The sequence below is a fragment of the Clarias gariepinus genome, chromosome 4 (assembly GCF_024256425.1).
Source record: "Clarias gariepinus isolate MV-2021 ecotype Netherlands chromosome 4, CGAR_prim_01v2, whole genome shotgun sequence".
Classification (NCBI taxonomy): Eukaryota; Metazoa; Chordata; class Actinopteri; order Siluriformes; family Clariidae; genus Clarias; species Clarias gariepinus.
The window spans coordinates 18,095,234-18,117,359 of record NC_071103.1 but is presented as its reverse complement, the minus strand read 5'-3'; the positions used below and the strand labels follow the sequence as shown (position 1 = coordinate 18,117,359).

Genomic DNA, 22,126 nt, shown 5'->3' with positions numbered 1-22,126 from the left:
GTAAGTTATAATCATTCAAACAGAAACAAAAAAAGGCTTGAAGTAGTTCTCCTGCCAATTCTAATCTGACAGTTCTGAGTGTACATTATCACAAATTACTATTAAAGGCATGTCTGTGTGACTCCCAGCAGCTCAGAAATGTCATGTCTCTTCCTCTGACCTAACAGTAGGTTTTGATTTTAAAATAAAAAAAAAACAGTTAAATAAATTCATTATGTTTATCCAGTTTGTACCTCACCAAAGGTTTCAAGCACAGTAAAAAAAAAATAAAAAATTAACGCTAGAGAAATGTAACAAGTGAAAGCAAGTCAGCATATGGCTCAATAACCAGCTTCCGAATCAGTCAGCGAAGACACGATGGAATGTGAAAAAAAAAAAATCAAAAGTTGCAGTCACAAATACTTACTTTATGTTCATATATACAGTGAGGTGAATAAATATTTGATTACCCTGTGATTTTGCAAGTTTTCTTACTTAGAAATCATGGAGGGGTCTACAATTTTCAGCATAGGTGCATTTCCACTGTGAGAGACAGAATCTAAAAAGAAAAATCCGGCAATCACATTGTATGATTTTGTAACAATTTATTTATGAATTACTGTGTCAAATAAGTATTTGATCATTTGCTTATCAGCCAGATTTCTGACCCTCAAAGACCTGTTATTTTGCGTTTAAAAAGTCCATATGCTTTTTACGGATCCTCCTTGGTTTTCCTGACTGTGTGCTTTGAATCATTGTCATGTTGGAAGACCCAGCCACGACCCATCTTTAATGCTCTGACTGAGGGAAGGAGGTTTTTGCCCAATATGTCACAATACATGGCCCTGTTTATCCTCTCCTTATAACAGTGCAGTCGTCCTGACCCCTGTGCAGAAAAACACCCCAAAGCATGATGCTTCCATCCCCATGCTTCACTGTAGGTATGGTATTATTGGGATGATAGTAATTCTTCTTCCTTCAAACATGGCGAATGGAGTTGAGACCAAAAAGTTCTACTTTGGTCTCATCTGACCACAGGACTTTCTCCCATGACTCCTCTGGATCATCCAGATGGTCCGTGGCAAACTTCAGACGGGCCTGGACATGGGCTGACTTAAGCAGGGGAACCTTCTGTGCGATGCAAGATTTTAAACCATGACGTCTTAGTGCATTACTAATAGTAGCCTTGAAAACAATGGTCCCAGCTCTCTTCACGGCATTGACCAGCTCCTCCCATGTAGTTCTGGGCTGATTCTTCACCATTCTTAGAATCATTGATACCCCATGTATCTACTTAGACTTTGGCTGATTGTTGGGTGCACAGGTGTCTTTATTTTTTTTTTATCAAAGTCTTTTTTATTGGAAATATTAACAAGTTATATATACATACATTGTACACTATTTTTTTTTCTAACCGTACCCCTCCCCCCACCCCACAAAAAAAGCCAGTCAGCAGAAAAAGAACAAGGGAAAAAAATAAAATAAAATTGCACATCAAACAGAAAAGGAAGCGAAGGAAGTATTAGAAACAAAGACTAAAAAAGCAATCTTTTATTACAGATTTAATTGATTTGCATCTATATTTTCAGAATGGCTTATTAATGGTTGCCAGGTATCATAAAATTTCTGAGTCAATCCCTTTATAGAATAGCGAATCTTTTCTAGATGAAGAAAATACAAGACCTCTTTAATCCAGTGAGTACCCAGCGACGACTTCTTCCACTTAAACAGGATCAGTCTCCTAGCGAGAAAGGAGCTAAAGGCAATCATATTGGCCTTGGGTTCATTCAAGCGGGCACCATGGGGATGGTTCTAATGGTATTTGGCGTATTTTTGACAAGGTCCAAAAATTGTATAGCTTTGGGCATGTCCAGAACATGTGTAGTAGCGTAGCTGGTTCCTGCTTACATTGGTCACATGTGGGATAAAAGTCCTTTCTAATCCTTGCCAGTTTTACCTTGGACCAGTGAAGCCGGTAAACAATTTAAAACTGAATGACTGTACTGTATGTTTGAGGCAAACTAATGATGAGTAAATTCTATGTATTATCTTTTGCCACAGTTTATCTGAAGTTTGTTCTTTTATATCATTTTCCCATTTGCCTTTAAGTATATCTAATGTGGCTGAGTTACTTGTGTTTAATATCTTGTATACAGCACTAATCATCTGGTTGGCATCTGGTTTACAGCTATAAACAGAATCTAAAAGGGATGGAGAAGGAGACAAAGGGAAGGAGTCAGAGTTACAGGAAATGAAATTCCTCGGCTGTAGATATCTATAAAAATGTGTCCTGGGAATGTTAAACTTTTGTTCAAGTTGTTCAAATGAGCCAAAGATATTGTCAATGTAAAGATCGTATAATGAAACAATACCACACTTAAACCAAACCCCAAAAGCATTATCCGTGTAAGACGGCGCAAACATACAGTGTCCATTTAATGGTGCTATCAAGGATAGATCAGTAAGCTTAAAATGACGCCGAAACTGATTCCAAATTTTTACTGAGTGTATAACTAGTGGGTTTGAGGTAAGAGAAGATGAGAGTTGTTTTTGTGGCAATTTAGCACATAATAACGATGAGAGAGATATTGATCCCATGGATGTTTCCTCTATAGCTACCCAGACGGGAGGGTTGACTGCATACTGCATACAAGAAAGTTTGGAGATAAAAGTAGAAATCTGACTACTTAAGTTATTGGAAAAAGATTTTGTTAAAAAGATTGGAAGACACTAAAATAGGTACAGGAATTTTGGAAACAGATTCATTTTAATTGTGTTTATTCTTCCGCCCAAAGAGAGAGGTAGCAAGTCCCATCTTTCAAGGTCTAATTTTGTTTTGGAAAGTAGAACCTGATACAGTAATTCGCCTTGTACAGATCTGCATGGTTATGTGTTACCCAAACTCCTAAATATTTTCTGGGACTAATCTTAAAGGGGGTTGAATTAGGAAACTGTGCTATATTGTTTTTAATGTTTTTAATTGCAATCATTTCACTTTTTTGTAGATTTGTAGCCGATATTTCACCAGTCTTTCAGTAAATCCACAACTTTTGGTAGGCTATGAGGAGGATCGGATATGAAAAGCAGCATGTCATCAGCATACAGGGAAACGTTGTGTTCCACCCTTCCACAAGAGATACCTTTAATATTGGCATTTTCCCTTAATGTGATAGCCAATGGTTCAATAGCCACAGCAAAGAGAAGAGGTGACAAAGGGCACCCCTGTCTAGTACCACGCTGAAGCTCAAAGAAAGAGGATAAGTTGTGATTTGTCCAAACGGCAGCCAGTGGGGACGAGTATAGCACTTTTATCCATGATATAAATTTAGGGCTGAAACCAAATTTACCAAGAGTGTAAAAAAGAAAATCCCAATTCACTCGATCAAATGCTTTTTCTGCGTCGAGGGTAATAATTGTTTCCAAAGTATCAGATAGAAATGGGTTATAGATAACATTCAACAGGTGCCTAATATTAATAACATTCAACAGGCACCTAATATTAAAAAAAGGATATCTGTTTTTTATAAAGCCTGTTTGATCAGGTGAAATAACAATGCATAACTTTTTTCAGACGACGGGCCAAAACTTTTGCTAAGATTTTGGTATCTGTATTCAACAGTGAAGTTGGACGACATGAACTACAGTCAAGAGGATTCTTTTCCTTCTTTAAAATTAAGGAGATAACTGCTTGCCGCATAGTTGGAGGTAATGAACCAGAAGAAAAGCTTTCTCGGAAAACTGGCGCCAACAGAGACCTGTTTAGCTGATTGGAAAAGGTTTTAAAAAATTCTGAAGGATATCCGTCTGGTCCAGGTGATTTACCAGACTGCATGCTTTAGCCGAGCGCTGCCGCAACAGATTGGCCAACAGTATACCAGTTTTTTTCCCGTGCTCATAAAATGAGGAGCGTGATTTTAAAACCAGATATTCTGCTTGTTTTGTCGAGATTAAATTATATTTTGTAAATTGTTCCCTAGTCTCCTTATTTTGTTTTGCAATAAAAGAAATAATCTGCCCCTTTTGGATATGCCTTTAAGGATTCCCAAACTGTAAAAGATGACATACCTGGAGTTTGATTGACATTTAAAAAAAACTCTATCTCTGAACTCATAAAGCTCACAAACTTCTCATCTGACAGAAGTGAGGAGTTAAATCTCAAAGGACGATAGTTAAGTCCTGCACTGGGGATATGGATTGACAGAGTCAGTCCAGAGTCGAAAACGCCAAACATCTGCCAATCCATAAGCCTCCAGGTAACTTTGTACCACTTTTGCTGATTTGGATTTGGGCGTTTTTTGGGGGGGAACTGCAATCTAACACAGTGGAAAGAACACAGTTTATATCACCTCCTATGATAAGGTGGTGGGTTGTCATATTTGGGATCCGAGACAAAAAGTTAACAAAAAAAACCTTCATCATCCCAATTGGGTGCATACACATTGGCTAGAATAAGTGGGAGCCGGAAACTTGCCCAACTACAATAATGTAGCGACCAGCAGTAGCTGCATCTACAGTAGTTGCTACAAATGGTAAATTTTTATTAATCAGGATAGCAGCCCCCCTGGCCTTTGAGCGGAAGTTGGAAGGATATACTTGTCCGATCCACCCCTCTCTTAATTTAGATTGGTCACATGTGCGTAAATGGGTCTCTTGAAGAAAAGCAATCTGAATCAAAGCTGATGAGGTGTTGCAAATGAATGAAGACTTTTTTCCTCTTTACAGGATGGTTAAAGGATTTAACATGCCAACTAACAAAATTGATCAAACATCCATTAGTCTGTCTAAAAGAAACACCTGTTTTTATCATGAAAAGGTAATAGCAATAGTGAAGCTGCAGATTTACAAAAAATAGAATAGAGCCAGGAAAAAAGAAAGAAAGAAAGAGAAAAAAGAGAAAAAGAGATTTTTTTAAAAGTACTGCTGACTGGCCTGAACCCTAACCCTATCACCCATTAAAACCCGGTGATTAACCCAACCCACAACAACAAATCCACACACTGTGCTTATCCTACTGAGCCAAAATCAGGCTCTCACTGAACCATCTTATAAGCTTGAAACAATAAAATATATAAACAGGTCTAAACATTAACTAGTCAACATAATCCTTATTACTGTTATGAAGCGTTAATTACAAATAACTTTGTACTGAAACTAAAATGGAAACTTCAACATAATTACACTAACTTGTAATAAACCACTATAGTTTACCCCGGTCAGTACTGTGTTTACCGTCCATGTGCCAACGATAGGAAATATGAACGTCCTTCAGGAGTGGTAGTGTAACTTGGCGACAATGGTGCGCGGTTTCCCTCCTTGCTTCTTGGGGCCAGAACTTCTATACGATTGGTCAATAAGGAGGTCCTTGTCCATCTGCAGAACTTCAGTCAGAAATTTAGAGACAGAGAGCCCTCCATGTCCCTCACAGAAGACTTAATCTGGTCCATCTCTGCGCGGGTTGTCGCAACGCAACTGGTGATTTCGGCCTTGAGCGTCTGTAACTCACCCTTAATGGAGTCCAGTTCATCGGTCAGTGCACTTCTCAATTCTTCCTTAATAACAGTTATAATGTCACTCTTGAGGGATATAAGAATTTGAGATTTGAGGTCTTCGATGTCCATTTTTTCCAATTTTGAGGTGGATAAAGTAGCGGCGCGGCTTGAAAAAAAATGACTAAACTTGTCACGAAGTTATGACTACGTATTACTGACCAATTAATAAAATAAACTAGAAATTAAAAAAAGTATTTTAACATATTAAATGTTATTGTTCAGCGAGAGCCCGACAAAACATGTCCTACTCCATAATAGGGTCTATAGCGCCCCCAGGTGTCTTTATGACAGCTTACGACCTCAAACAGGTGCTATTAATTTAGCTGGACTATTTATAAGCAAAACAACAGGTCTTTGAGGGTCAGAAATCTGGCTGATAAGCAAATGATCAAATACTTATTTGACACAGTAATTCACAAATAAATTGTTAAAAAATCATACAATGTCTCTCACAGTGGAAATGCACCTATGCTGAAAATTGTAGACCCCTACATGATTTATAAGTAAGAGAACTTGCAAAATCACAGGGTAATCAAATACTTATTCACCTCACTGTATATATATATGTATGTGTATATATATATATATATATATATATATATACACTCAGCAAAAAAAGAAACGTCCCTTTTTCAGGACTGTGTATTTCAACAATAATGTTGTAAAAATCCAAATAACTTTACAGATCTTCATTGTAAAGGGTTTAAACAATGTTTTCCATGCATGCTCAATTAACTATAATCAATTAATTAACATGCACCTGTGGAATGGCCATTAAGACCTTAACAGCTTACAGAAAGTCGGCATTTAAGGTCACAGTTCTAAAAACGCAGGACACTAAAGAGACTTGTCTACCGACAGTGAAAAACACCCAAAGAAAGATGCCCAGGGTCCCTGCTCATCTGCGTGAACGTGCATTAGGCATGCTGCAGGGAGGCATGAGGACTGCTGATGTGGCTAGGGCAATAAATTGCCATGTCCGCACTCTGAGACGCCTAAGACAGCGCTACAGGGAGACAGGAAGGACAGCTGATCATCCTCGCAGTGGAAGACCACGTGTAACAACACCTGCCCAGGATCGGTACATCAGAATATCACACCTGCGTGACAGGTACAGGATGGCCACAACAACTGCCCGAGTCACACCAGGAACACACAATCCCTCCATCAGTGCTCAGACTGTTCGCAATAGGCAGTCCATGGGGAGGAGATGCACTGCAGTACTTCAAGCAGCTGGTGGCCACACCAGATACTGACTGGTACTTTTGATTTTGGGCCTCCCTTCATTCAGGGACACATTGTGAAACATTTTTAGTTTATGTCTTATGGTGTTGACTCTTTTAGTGTTCATACGATTATTTACACATTGAGTTTACTGAAAGTAAAAACAGTTGAAAGTCAGAGGACGTTTCTTTTTTTGCTGAGTATATATTTCACGCACAACCATTTCTAGGGTTTACAAAGAATGGTGTGAAAAGGGTCAAACATCCAGTATGCGGCGGTCCTGTGGGCGAAAATGCCTTGTTGATGCTAGAGGTCAGAGGAGAATGGGCCGAATGATTCAAGCTGATAGAAGAGCAACTTTGACTGAAATAACCACTCGTTACAACCGAGGTATGCAGCAAAGCATTTGTGAAGCCACAACATGCACAACCTTGAGGCGGATGGGCTACAACAGCAGAAGACCCCACCGGGTACCACTCATCTCCACTACAAATAGGAAAAAGAGGCTACAATTTACACAAGCTCATCAAAATTGGACTGTTGAAGACTGGAAAAATGTTGCCTGGTCTGATGAGTCTCGATTTCTGTTGAGACGTTCAAATGGTAGAGTCAGAATTTGGCGTAAACAGAATGAGAACATGGATCCATCATGCTTGTGGTGGTGGTTTAAGGGTGTGGGGGATGTTTTCTTGGCAGTTTTGGGGTGGTCGCCCCACATGATGAGGCCCCTTAGTGCCAATTGGGCATCGTTTAAATGCCACGGGCTACCTGAGCATTGTTTCTGACCATGTCTATCCCTTTATGACCACCATGTACCCATCCTCTGATGGCTACTTCCAGCAGGATAATGCACCATGTCACAAAGCTCGAATCATTTCAAATTGGTTTCTTGAACATGACAATGAGTTCACTGTACTAAAATGGCCCCCACAGTCACCAGATCTCAACCCAATAGAGCATCTTTGGGATGTGGTGGAACAGGAGCTTCGTGCCCTGGATGGGCATCCCACAAGTCTCCATCAACTGCAAGATGCTATCCTATCAATATGGGCCAACATTCCTAAAGAATTCGTTCAGCACCTTGTTGAATCAATGCCAATACAGTAATATATATATATATAGCTGAACATGGTTATGCTTGGGCATTGGAATGCACATTGAGAATACACCCCTCTGACATGTCTCATTTATCAAGCCTCTGCATATTTCATAAAGCGATGTTTCAGAAAACTCAGAATGATTTAAATCGATATTAAATATGCATTGTATTAGTGTTTGACTGAGATATGAGAAGAAGATATGAGACTGTGCTAATCTGCTCAAGGATCAGGTTAGGAACAATACATGTCGAATGGTGATATGACTGGATCCTGCCTTAGCGTTCCAGTAGCTTTATTGCTGCTGGGCTTGCATTAATATTACACGTCTAACTTCTGGATGTACGTTTCGAGTCCAAAATACTCCCAGATCCCCAATTCAGGCTTCTAAATTTAATTCACCTTAACATTAGCTCTTCTGAATAAGACACACGGGTGTTAATCCTATTTTTGGGGTTTCCACAGCGAACCGTATATACAGTAGTTTATTATCTCATACACAAGAATACACCTTGTTAAGAAACATGTCTAACTTTGTCAAATTTAATGGGCAATTCTACCCTAAAACACGCTCAATCGTGAATCTTTATACTGAAATATCTGTAATATGTTTAGTAATTCTAGTGTTTATTGAGTTGGGCGGTGCTGTAAATACAATATTCTTCTTGGTAGTGAGAATTCATCGTGATAGCTGTGTGCTGTGCTGCCACAACCAAAGTGCTTTGTTAGAGAAGCTACAAAAGCATTTAATTTCAACATTAACCGTTAAAATAACTATTGTTAAATTAAGGGATAACGAACAGAAAAAAAAAGAGCAAGAGCCTCTTTTCTCACTCACCATTATGCAGTGATATTTAATGTCATATTTATGAGTAATCAACCACAGAAGTAGGAAAGACAACAAACCCTGGACTCTAGACTCTGTCTAGACTGTGACCTACAACACAACAAGCACGATGACGGAGGTATTGTGATGAATGTTGAAGCTTTTGATCTGTCTGAACAAGTGAGACAAGCCGGACAGAGTAAAGGACTAAAGTGCTGCTGCATCACTCTCTTAAAAAAGGATATCACTATCAGGAGGTGATGTGTACTACTGATCAAATACTACTGTGACTATCATAAGAAACCATTAACCAAAGTTAAAAAAGACCAATACAATTTTAAGTAAAAAAACTAAATTATATTATATAATTAAACTTGGACATCTTGCATATAGTTCATTTACAGTTCAATGTCTGTTTGTTTCAATTACATCTAAAAAAAAAGCAAAAGCTCATTTCACATATCCTGTTGGTTTCATTTATTTTCAATAAATAGGCAAAGAATGTTAATAAAAATATTCTCACTAAACTGGGTTTACAGAACATATATATATAATTTATTATTATTATTAATATTTTAACATAGCTGCTTCTAAAACAAGAGCATTCTATTTAGACAATTAAAACAATCATTGATGTACTGAGGAACTCACTTCACTTACACCAAAGCATTTTAAACATTTTATGATCTTTACAGACAATTAAGGTTTATTATTATTAGTAGTAATGGTAGTAGCAGTAATAGAATTAGTAATATTATCATTATTATTAGTAGTAGTAGTAGTAGTATCATCATTATTATCAAATTAATATAACAATTATAAACCCACCTGTCAAACTTTTATTTAGTCATTGGCTTATTTTGGCAAATGAAAATTTGCTTATATAAAGATAAAGAATTAATAAAGGAGTCTAATGGTCATGTGGGGCGTGCACGCAGAGATGTTTCTATTTATATTGGAACCTCGGATTGCGAATAACGCGGTTTACGAGTGTTCCGCAAGACAAGCAAAGGTTTGTAATAATTTTTTTTTTAAAAACAAGCATTGTCTTCGTTTACAAGCACCGAGTATCATGTATCACGCATGCGCTTCTTGTTTTAACGCCGAGCGTCACGTGATCACAACTAAGCCAATGGCTTTTCTCTCTCTTGCGCTGCGGAATTGTAGGTAATCGTCTCCCCTGCTGGGTCTTAGGGCTCGTCTCTTACTGGTATAATCAATATCCGTGCACGCGTGTACTGTTTACTATAACACTGTGACTATGTATGTGTGTGTGTGTGTGCGTGAAACATATTTTATTTTGTGTTTGTAAGCGTGTTTGTACAGCGTGCGTGTGTGCGCGCGTATAATGCAAAATCTCATTAAAGGATAAAGATCCATTTTATCTATCCCTCCCTGTATCAGCCTGTCGTGTTTCATTCTACCTTTGAAAAGAATCGCAACAGAGCAGAGTTTCTGTGTAAGGCAGTGTGTGTGTGCACATAATTTGACACAGTACTCCTTCACTCATAACAATACACACACTCACTCTCTCGCCTTTACAGCCCCCCTCCCCAACCAAACAGCAGCTGCTCAGGGAACCACCTACCCAATAAATTCTGTATTGTTTTGTGCTCATGCTTAGACATAAAAGTCATAAAACACTAGAAAATCAGCAGGATGTAATGTTTTAATGATGTTTAAATTGTCTGCTTATGCTGATTCATGCATCCCTTTTTTCTCCGACACAATTCATCACAGAAATGATCCCATCTGAATACAAGATTAGTTTCTGATCAAAATTAATTATTATAAAGAAACTCTGCATATATTTTTATTAGTGGCGTAATGGACCGTAGTTGATCAGTGATTTGTAAGAAGCCCTCCACACGGTTCGTCATGCTTGAGACCCAAGAATTAATTCAACCATCAAATTGAGAGTGACCTCGCCCTCTCTCTGTACTCCACAGGGTTGCCAGGTCACACTGACAATTCCCACCTACACAGCGAGTCCTATTTCAATTAAACAAACCAAGCATTTTTTATAGTCATCTTGCAGTTTAATTATTTATGAACATATTTTCGTTTCACTATAATCAGCATAATTTCTGTATTACTTGCCATCAAAAACACTTTTCCCCAGGGCCAAGATGATAAAAAAGTAGGCTAATTATTATTATTTCGAATGACTATAAAAATCTAAAGGTTTTATAAGTAATATATTGAAAGCAAAAAGTACAGCTATCTCCCGTTTTTTCTGATCCATAAAAACAATCTCATCTGTGAATCAAATCCAGGACACGATCTGAACCATGGGTTTTGTGATCTTTTCCACCTGTCATAATAATTTTCTAGCATTAACAATGTTGTGTTGTCCTGTGTTGCATAGTAAGAGAATAAATTTAACAACTGCTCTGTTGTATTTTATCTTAAAATCACACGCATTTACATTTACATTTAGGCATTTGGCAAACGCTCTTATCCAGAGCGACTTACAAAAAGTGCTTTAAAGTTTACATCATTGGATACATACTTACACTGGGTTAACTAGGTTAATAACCAAGTGCCATTAGTCCACAACTGGAAAAAGGTTTGTTTGTTATTTTTTTTGGGGGGGGTCCAAGTACTGGAGAAACAGATGCGTCTTGAGTCGTCGTTTAAAGATAGTTAAAGTCTCTGCTGTACGGACATCTAGAGGAAGTTCGTTCCACCACCTAGGTGCCGGAACAGAAAAGAGCCTGGATGAATGCCGCCCTCAATCCCTGAGAGATGGTCTGATGAGACGAGCAGTGCTGGAGGATCGGAGGGAACGTGGTGCAGTGCGTGGTTTACAGCAGAGAGGTAAGCAGGTGCAATTTGCTCGTTTTGCAAAACGCTCGCAGACCAAGTTACTCGCAAGGTTCCACTGTGTGTGTAAATACAGAGTCAGCCAAAAAATACACGCTTCAGGAAAAGTAAAATAGTATAATATATATTATATTAATTAAAATATATTATTTTTTTATTAATCATATTAATTTACTGTATAACATCCAGCAATAAATTCATCTATTCATTAACATCTAGCAAAAGTTTTTTTCTTTTCCTGAAGTGTGTACACACACCATTGTAATTACTGAACGAAGTCTGTGCGAGACAGCTCTCACTACCCTGGCATACAGATGTTTGGGGCAGTCAGAGTTTATAAACCAAACTCTTGACAACTTGAAAAGTGCACACCGGTGACTCAGCTGTGACTCATATCTGCACAGACTCGTTAACCATCAAAGGTTACCGAGTCGATCAAGGGAAAACTATAATAAGTGTGTTTGATGAGTGACCATGAAAAATTATCACAAGCACACAAAGTTGTGCTCTATAAGCTGTAAACCTCCAAGAGCTACACATTACGAGCTGGGTTGTCTACGAATTGCAAGATTGTTTACCTTTGTGTTTTGCTAATACAATAACCATGTAAGTTTTTCAACAACAACATCAACTGATTTATATTACTGGATGGAAAGAGAATCAGTGACTGTTTATTGAATGTTGACTAATAAATAAGCTCTGCCTATTTTATGGTGAAAAATCAACGTCATGGAAATGCTGAATTTAGTTTTCACTAGCTTTGAATTTGTACAATTAAACAGGTTGTGTTGATTTTTAGGAGAATGGGGTTGCAAATTTCATAAAAAAAATTCTTAAACAATAATCAAACTTTCTAATTAGTAATCAATGAATCATTTTAATTGTGGAGTCAATGAATCAAAGAATTGTGGAGACCCAAGCCTACAAAAAAAACTAAAAAAGGCATGCAGGGGGGCGGGGGGGCATGTAGCAAGCATGTAAGGAGCCAGGCTAGTTAAGATAGCTAAGCTAATGTTATTTTACAACTGGGTTGTCGAGGTAACCACTACGTGCTAAAAAAACTTTATCCTTAAATTTTTTTTAATTGGTTAAATTTCTAATGCCAATTTACCGGATAACGATGAATCTTTAATATCACTGATATTAACCCTTTGTAAGAAATGTGTTTGATTTGCAGTTACATATTTAATATAAACAGCATGTACAGTAATTGGATTATGACTGTGCATAACAAAACATAACCAGGTTTTAACCTAAATAAGTTGAAAGAAAAGCAAACAAAGAAAATGCCAAACATTTCTGAACAAAGCAGTGCTTTCAAATTATGCTGTAGGCAACCAGAAGTAGATCAAATGATCTTCAGTTTTTCCCTTTCAAATTTCATTCTGTTTTTTTTTTTTTTTTATTTGGATATATGACTAATACTTGAACCTATGCCCTAAAATACACTCCAAACCTACTGTATGTTTAAATTGACAATAATAACAATTTTATCATTTAAAAAATAAAAACACTATTGTCAAATTTTTTAGTGGACAAACTGAAAGTAAAAAAAAAAATAATTAATCAAGAAAAATCCAAGATAAATCTGCCAGGAGATGCCAAAGTAATGTATTTAAGTGTCAAATTGTCTCAAAATCAAAACAAACCTCTAAAAAATTTCCATCCTTACTGTATTACTGTATTGTACAGTATTATCGTGTCTGCTAGACTAGCTTGTATTTGATCGGCACATCAACACCATCTACATAAGCGCTGTATGTTGAATGTTAATTTGTACTTTGACTATCCAGACCTATAGCCTGAAGCAGATCGCTGTTAACGTACGTCTCCTGGAATTCATCACAAGACATTTCAGCTGGAACCGTGATATATGCCGCGCCTGGTCTTGTCTTTGTATTCCTCCTAACCCTGACTTATTTGGTGTAGAGTGAATTCTAAATCCGTGCCTGGCCAATTCAGGAAGAAAAAAAATCTTCCTGTCTCATCCTTTATCTTTAGAGATAAGGACACTACCATCCTGTTTACTCTAAATCCTGCCTCCACGGCCACATTAACGCTCTTCAGCCTGGTCTGAACTAAGGCATAATCCGCACAAGCTATAGGCTTTACAAAAAGTCTATCAGAATTGACATACCTCCAGTGGTACAGCTCATTAAACTCCAAAACTGCATCATGTATTCCCATGTATTCAGCCGAAAGACGGACTCTTTCTCTAGAGCATGATTTGTTGTTTGCATTATCTGTGGCCTGTTCGTGGCATTACAGCATACCTAAGGCTTCCTGCTACTTACACACCTATAGAGCTCCCTGCACCGGCACCTCCCACTCCCTCTTTCGCGCACACACACACTAGCTATGACTTGCCACGACGAGCACCTTGCATATCTACTTACTTAATCAAGCAAGTTCCCTCACATGCCTACAGAAACCATTTGGAGTAGACCGTTATTCTTATTTCGAGGGCACAAAACTTGACTCGTCTCAGAAGTAAACACTGAAAACACCTTAATGCAGGCAGACAAATGAGGTCATTCTCCTTAAAGCAGATGACAACAGTTAAAATGTTAAAATGTTTTCAGGTTGCAACATGAACTGAGACTTCTTTAAAACAGCTCTAGGAGATCGATCCTGATCTCAGGTATCGAATTTTTTTGAGTTTTCTTCAGAGTTCTTTGCTTCCTTCCCAACACCTAAAAGCATGCCAGTAGATTGATTAGCTAAAATTCTCCTAAATGTTAAATTGTGTTCGGTTTGCAGCATTGCAGTTGACTTGTGCATTGTGTGCACTTTTGCATCTCATCTATGACTGGTTAGATGCTTAACTGAATAGCACTGGATGATTTTCCAAAGTAAAGCCTGGCCCTCAAAGTTTACCGATCAGTTCCCAATCTTCCGGAAATGTGTCAGGATGCCTGATGTTACCTCTATATGAAACAAATATGCACAAAATGAATATCTGTTCTCGACCATCATCCAGTGCCTCTTTGGCTGAGATAGGTGCACTGACTGGCTCATATTTAACATGTAGTAAACACCCAGAAGGGGGTGCCAATCCATAATAGGGCACACACATACACACGCTCATATGATCATGCACACACAATATAGGGAATTTGGGAATGCCAATTAGCCTAATCTGCATGTCTTTGGACTTTAAGAGGAAACCGGAGTACCTGGAGGAAACTCACCAAGCACAGGAGGAACATGCAAACTCCATGCACACAGCCCCTGAAATCAAATTCTCGATCCTGGAGGGCCAAAGTGACTGTGATAACCACTAAGCCACCATGCCGTACTTTAAATGGCCTGTTATTCTGAATATTTAATAATTATTAAATGATTAATAATTATATGAACTAATATTTTTGCCTCAGGTGGCTAGGTTCTGGGTTTGTGCCACACCGCCAGTAAGCTGTCGCTGATGGGTCCTTGGGTAAGACCCTTAACCCTTTGCTCGCTCACTTACACACACACACATATATATATATATACATATATATATATAAGGAATATTAGGGTCCATGCAATGCACCTGAGTGCAGATGTGAACCAGAATGAGAACTTTGTTAATTCATGTTTAGAGAACTGATTTTCTGTTTAGTTAGTTTAAAATGAACTTGAAAAGGTAAACAATGAATAAGTGTGTGTAAGTGAGTGAGAGCATGAGAGAGAATTAGTGAGTGAGTGAAAGAGAAGATAAATGAATGAGTGTATAAGAGAATGAATAAGTGCATGAGTGAATGTGTGAGTGAATGAGAAGGAATAAAACACCAGTAACTTTCTCAGGTTTGTGTTTGTCCTCCAGTCTGAGCTAAAGCGATGTTGCCTGTTTGACAATATGCTAGTCACAGAGCACCAACACTGCTACGTGCAACAAACAAAACCGGACTGTGTGTGTGTGTGTATGCATGTGCGCGTTTATGTGCGCGCGAGAGTTATATATCACAAAGGAATTGAATAGTAAATGTGAGCATTTCTTTTATTACTGAAATATGCGATGAATGGCTGAGATTGTTTCCCTTCGCTCTCTCCTCATCCATGACCAGTCCAGTTTAATAACACCATAACGGCACCCAAGTCAAAGTGCTTGAGTAACACAACCACAACTGAACCCGTTTCAAAATCTAGAAAAGCCTAGAAAGAGTCACGGTTAGAGAATAATACTGCTGAGCTAGCTGGGTTGTTTGGCTCGGGCGATGCTAACAGGCTAACAGCAGTGCAAGTTGTCGCTATTAGAAACAGAGATTCCGTGCGGAGGATCCGACTCGCTCTTACCGTCTCCGGTCCATCCGTTATTCGGGAAGCCGCGCTGGGGTTTGTTGCTCTTGAACAGCGCGTTTATTCGGTTCGTGCGGATGATGTCTTTAGCTCGCGGTGTGTTTTGCTTTAAAATCTCGGTGGGGTCCGGTGGGGGTCTCGGCTCCTCAGCTTTCTCCACAGGCAGAAAACTCCCTCTTCTGTTCGCAGCCGCTCAGCCCCGCTGCATCCTGCGCTGCTGATGGAGCCAACATGGCTGACTGGCCAGCGCTGCGTGACCTCCGAGCCCACAGCCGGCTAGCGGGACACGCACAGTCTGCAAACAACACGCTTCCCCAATAATTCACAAATACAGAGAGAGCAAACCCTGCCCACTAAACTCAAGACTTTTAACGACAGGAACATTCATGATAAGTTGAAATTAAGGTTGAGGGTCACTTCATGACACAATAACACCATGAATACTAGGCCAGGGCATGATAAAAAAAAAAAAAAAAACATGTATTCTCTCTTACACAGTATGTTTAGTTAATTGTTTCATTCTGAGTCGTCCAAGCAATAAGTGTGTTGCCTGCTATAGCTAGTTCGTATCATCTATGTGGCGTGATGGTTAGCTCTTTGGCCCTGCACAGCCAGGGTCGAGGGGTCAGTACTCTCACCTCAGGTCTGTGCGCATGGAGTTTACATGTTCTCTCCGAGCTTGTGGGTTTCCTTCGGTCATTTCTGTTTCAAAAGACATGCGTTCCCAAATTGCCTGTACTTTGCGTGTGCGTGTCCTGCAATAAACTAGACCCTTTCCAGTGTGTACCCGACCTCATCCTCTAAGTCTCCTGGAATAGGCTCCAGGCCCCGCGATCCTGTACAGGTTAAGCGGTATAGAAGAATGAATAAAAGAATGAGTGCACATCATCCACAGTTCCTAATCAAGGTTCTGTAAAGGACTCAAATTCCAATAAATGGTTTACGATTTATGGTTTTAGAAAAGTATAAAAAAAAAAGCCTAAAAGCCTGAAAGCCTAATATACTAGACACATAATCTTTTCTATGCCAACTCTTTTTAACTTGAATAACATTTTTAAGGGCCCTTGGATTCATTCTTACTTCTATTAGAGATTTTGTACATCTCTGAGACCTCTGTCTTTTTAGAGGGACAGTAGATGTGATAGAGCAGGAAAAACACTAAAATTTGCACAGACAGGAGTCCTCCAGAATAAAATATATATTTTTTACTTTTATACCAAAAACTTCAGTGCATAGTGTGAGAAGAAGTATTATTCATTTCCTTTAGCCAGCAGCAGGAAAAGTGAAGAAAGATACAGGGTCTTATCGTGAGGTGCCATCACTGGATATAATTGTTTGTTTGTTTTTTATTCTGTTTCTCTGACAATTTCTTTGCCTAATTTACATGAATCCCCCCATGTACATCACATTTACAAGGGAGAGACAAGTTTTTTTTTTTTTTTTGTAAATTTACACTTTGCCAGCAGCTGCAAGATTGCATGTTCCTACATGATATCACTACTGTGCTGCAGTAAAAAGGTATCTCTTCCAAGGAGTGACCACACCCTGCGACCCCACCCTGTGACCCCACCCTTTGTTCCTACCCTCTGTTCCTGGCATACTGTAGGTGCTGTATCCTGACCAGGACAAAGCATTTACTGAAAATAAATGAATGTTAGGTTATGATTTTATAGTTGTGTTGCAGCTGCATGCTTTTCTTTAAAATAGGCTGACATGGATTACCCATTAGCAACACTAAGCTTCAAACTAATCTAGAGTACTATTATTTCAGTTAACACCGTATTAACATTCTTATGGTGACCAAAAAATGCCTCCCAACATTGTGCTGTTGTTGAGATCACATCTCGAGAGCCACATAAAATGCACACACACAAAACAATACTCAATGATTTAATGTTTCATTTAATAATCTAACTCAAGCCCCACTTCCAAGAAAAAACAAAAACAAAAGCAACAGAATTTTAGCATGAATAATAGCTGCACACCCACATGCACTGGGGAGAGATGGAGATGTGTATCTTCTCTGTCTCTGTCTAAATGCACACATCGCAAAAATTCCTTCCTTTTCCATGTCAGAGCCGTGGTGCTCCTCTGGGGTCTTTATTGTTGTGGAGTAGCCTCCTACAGGCAATTCTGAGACAGGCCAATCACAACTCTCTGCATGGGCGAAAGACATGCAGCCTGAATTCTTCATGAGCTCTAGTGTCAGCCAAGGACCACATTCTCTCTGAAAACTCTGACCTCATATTCATAAGGTTTCAATTATCATTAAAGAGTCTGAGCTATAGTTCTGTAATGAGGAGGAACAAACAAGTGGAGTTTTACATGCCATTATTTCTCACTGATATTATAGCACTATTTGTTTCATTTAAGTGTGGTCCACTTTTTAAATCTGTCATGGCATCTGTTAGTTTTTTTTTTTTTTTGGCTACTCCCATAAGGGGTCTCTACAACAGATTGTTCATAACAAATATTGGATTTGGCACAGGTTTTACACCAGATGCCCTTCTTTACTGTACATAATTTTTGTCAGGGCTTTGGACAGGCCCTGGGTGTGCACTGAATTAGGATTCCCCATCAGGGAATTGAACCCTAATCTTTTGTAAGAAAGCAACAATACCCCTTCAAATGTCAACATTCACTTTCACCTATAACATCTGTGAGATTATATATTGCCTGACAGAAGTGGGACATCTGTGGAGCCCCTCCACCTCTGGCTTAGATGGGATGTGATGCTTTTCAGGTTATCCTGGATCTAAAGTGTGGTTATTTTACTTACGTTTGAGTCATTATAGATTTTCTGTCAGCTTAAACCAGTCTGGTCTTCCCCTTACAATCACCAGTCTCTCTCATCAACAAGTCTTTTAGCTGAAAGACCCTTTACTCAAAGGATGTTTTTTTTTTTTTTACCATTTTGTCACCATTCTATGTAAACACTAGAAAATTTTGTGTGAAAATCCGAGGAGATCAGCTGGGTTTGAAATACTCAAACCAGCCCCCATGACAGCACATGGACTGGGCATTAAGGTCAAACAACTCCACTTCCATATTATCTCGCAATAGAACATTATTCCAGAAGTCTTGTCATTTGTTCGATGCAGTTTTGTGAACCCTCTATCATGCTTCTGAGTTCTATTTAGACACAAGAGGCTTTTTCCTGACCACCATTCCAAGAAAACCGTACTTGTTCAGTCTTCTTCTAATTGTGATGTCATGGATGGTACCTAAGCCTATAGGGTCTGAGATGTAGCTCTTATTTTTTACAGCCTAACCTTGGGGTGAATTTGCTGGGACAGCCACTCCTAGGAAGATTCACAACTGTCTTGTATGGTTTTTATTTGTGAATTATATTTCATACTGTCGTTTTTTGTTCTTGATGCAGCCTTCTGAAACAAAGTAATCATCTTTTGCTATGACCACATTATATGTGTTCTGACATGGTTGTGCAGTAATTATCCAGGGGAACGTTCTTGCCTTTTGGATTAGTTAAATCCATGTGGTGACTTTTTTTGCCAAGAGTATTTACAGTACACCATCACCATTCATGTTATTAGGAAGCACCTAAAAACCTGCACAATCATATATTTGTCAAATCAGCCAATCATGTAGCAGCAGCACAATAATTAAAGTTAAGATATTTAAATTCATTTCATTTCAATTTTATTTTATTTATATAGAGCTTTTAACAATGGTCATTGACTCAAAGCAGCTTCACAAAAATGAAAAGAAAATGAAAAAAAGAAAATTTATGGATGTATGTGTGAGAAAAATGTGTCTAGATAATAATGAGATAAATGAATAAATGATGAATGAAATGTCTCTAATGAGCCATCTTGAGAGGAACCAGACTCAACAGGGAACCCATCCTCATTTGAGTGATAACGGATAGAAATTATATAATATAATTATTATATATAACATCATGTGCGTTATGCAGCTGAAAGTTCAATATAACAGAAGTTATTTAAATTAACATTGAGTTCCAGTTCAGCACAGGGAGGAGTCAGTAGGTGCAGAGGGCACATGGGGTCTGGATCACTGGAGCAGCATGTGTAGATCCAACCATCATAAAGCAGAATCCAGCTGGAGCTGGTCTCCAGATGCCTCGGATGGGTAGAAAAATAAAGAACAAGTGAAAAGAATAAGCGTAGTTGCCATTCAGGATAGATGTACTGGAGTATGAGGTTATGAAATGAATTACGTGGATGCCAGATTCAAGAGATGCATCTTGAGTCTACTTTTAAATTGGGAAACTGTGTCTGAGCCCCGAACATTTTCTGGAAGGGTATTCAAAAGCTTTGGAGCTAAATATGAAATATGATATAAGAGCTTTGGTTAATGCTTTCATCAAGCATTAGAATGGGATAAAATGTGATCTCTTTAGCTTTAGCTTTCCCATGGCATGTTTTTTTGGTAGCAGATGGGCTAGTATGAGTATTTCAGTATATACATGTCACAAAGTATGTCACAAAAGTGAGTATACCCCTCACATTTCAGGGACCATTTTATTATATCTTCCCAAGGGACAATACTATAGAAATAAAAATTGGATATACATTAGAGTAGTCAATGTGCAGCTTCTATAACAGTACAGATTTACTGTCCTCTAACAATAACTCAACATGCAGACTGGCAACGCAAATGAGTACAAAGTACCTCTGTCAAAGGTCAGTATTTTGGGTGAGCACCATTGTTATCTAGCACAGCCTTAATCCTCCTGCCCATGGAATTCATCAGAGCTGCTCGTGTTGTGGCAGGGATCCTATTCGACTCCTCCATAATGATATCACAGAGCTATTGGATGTTTGACACATGGCGGTTTGCCACCTTCCGCTGGCAGGTGGCGCACCTACTGTATTGCCCCATAGGTGCTCGATATGTTTTAGATGTGGAGACATAATTGGCCACTGACTAACACGTATACATGATGAATAGGACATAGGACTTTGCATGGTTACAGATGGTCACTTTTGACAATAATGGCTGTGGTATGTTGAGTTATTATCAGAGGACAGTAAATCTATACTGTTACACAAGCTGCACATTTACTATAATGTATACTGAAATTAGAGGGATGTACTCACTATAGGCACTATAGTGCGACCCTGTATAAAGTGGCATAGACGATGAGCGAGACAGATAGTATACTGTATATATATATATATATATATATATATATATATATATATATATATATATATATATGTGTGTGTGTGTGTGTGTGTGTGTATATACACGTATATACCAGACTGTTAAGCGGGTTCAAATCTCTTTAAAACTTGTAGGATATTATTCATATTCACTGACACATTCACACATCTAATACATCTGGTTTTCAATTTCTAAAAATAATTGATATATTTATTTATTAAAATCTATTCACTTATTCTTGCACATAATAATATACTGATTTAAGGAACTATTACAAAAGCCTGTAATAGTGTTGTAAAGGTGTGTCATTGCCCAATCCTGGATGGAGGCTAATCTCTAGGTTTCTCCAACCTCTGGTTTACCAGTAGGATGTTACATTATATTATAACCCATGAAAAACCATTACAGACATTAAGTGTCACCTTTTGCCATGGCATTTGGGCATGATGAATTTTTCTAAATCTTTCAATATTGGTGTTGGCAGATAAAATGTGTGTTTTAAAAATTCTAATTAATGTATTTAATTATGTCCTAAATATGTCTCATATTACCAAGAAATTAAGTGTACTGTAGGATGTAGGATTAATGTAATACTGCCATCTGCTGAAAACAGACAGAGGTTGCAATAGGTTTCAGAAAAAGAAGATATTTATGTCAGTTCCTGTTTTATTTTTGCAAGAAATATACTATGTTTTTTTATTTATAATTCTTTCTGTTGTTGCACAGAACAGTGAAACATACTCTGTGTAAAAAAAAAAAAAAAAAAAAAACAGCTTCTGCTTTTTGCTTGGTTTTTTTTTTGGTTATCATATGTGATACTGTACCTGTACTCTGGTGAAAAAGATACAGTTTAAATCATGTACACATACTGTCAGACTTGTGCATTCACAACTCAACAGTGCACTATTTAAATTCCTTTATTTTATTTGACAGACTCAGTGACATATTGGAATATCATTTGGGCATGTTAACATTTTTAATAGTAGTTTGAAACAATAGCTCCAGGGTTAGGTCCATGACCATCCTACAGTAGTTTCATCTCAGTCAGCTTTCCTGATGTGGATTAATGGCATACCAGTGGTGGCCAAAAGTATTGAGAGAAAAAGTGCATTTTAATGTTTTAATGACAATTTAAAAAAATAATAATGACAATCAATATAATAGAATTAGTTTGTTATTTTATGTAATTACAT

At 38.1% G+C, this 22,126-nt stretch overlaps 1 protein-coding gene across 5 annotated transcripts in view; it reads right to left on the bottom strand.

The window, feature by feature from the left end:
* The window catches only part of ptk2ab (protein tyrosine kinase 2ab), an 89,622-nt gene extending 73,566 nt beyond the window's left edge, over positions 1 to 16,056 (bottom strand). For 3 of the 5 annotated variants that reach the window (XM_053493611.1, XM_053493616.1, XM_053493615.1), the window contains exon 1: positions 15,780 to 16,044. The gene's annotated coding sequence lies outside the window, so the exon portion shown is untranslated. Of the gene's footprint in view, positions 1 to 15,779 lie in introns of all 5 variants that reach the window. The other 2 variants (XM_053493618.1, XM_053493617.1) reach the window with 2 other exon arrangements.
* Between the last annotated feature and the right edge of the window lie 6,070 nt (positions 16,057 to 22,126).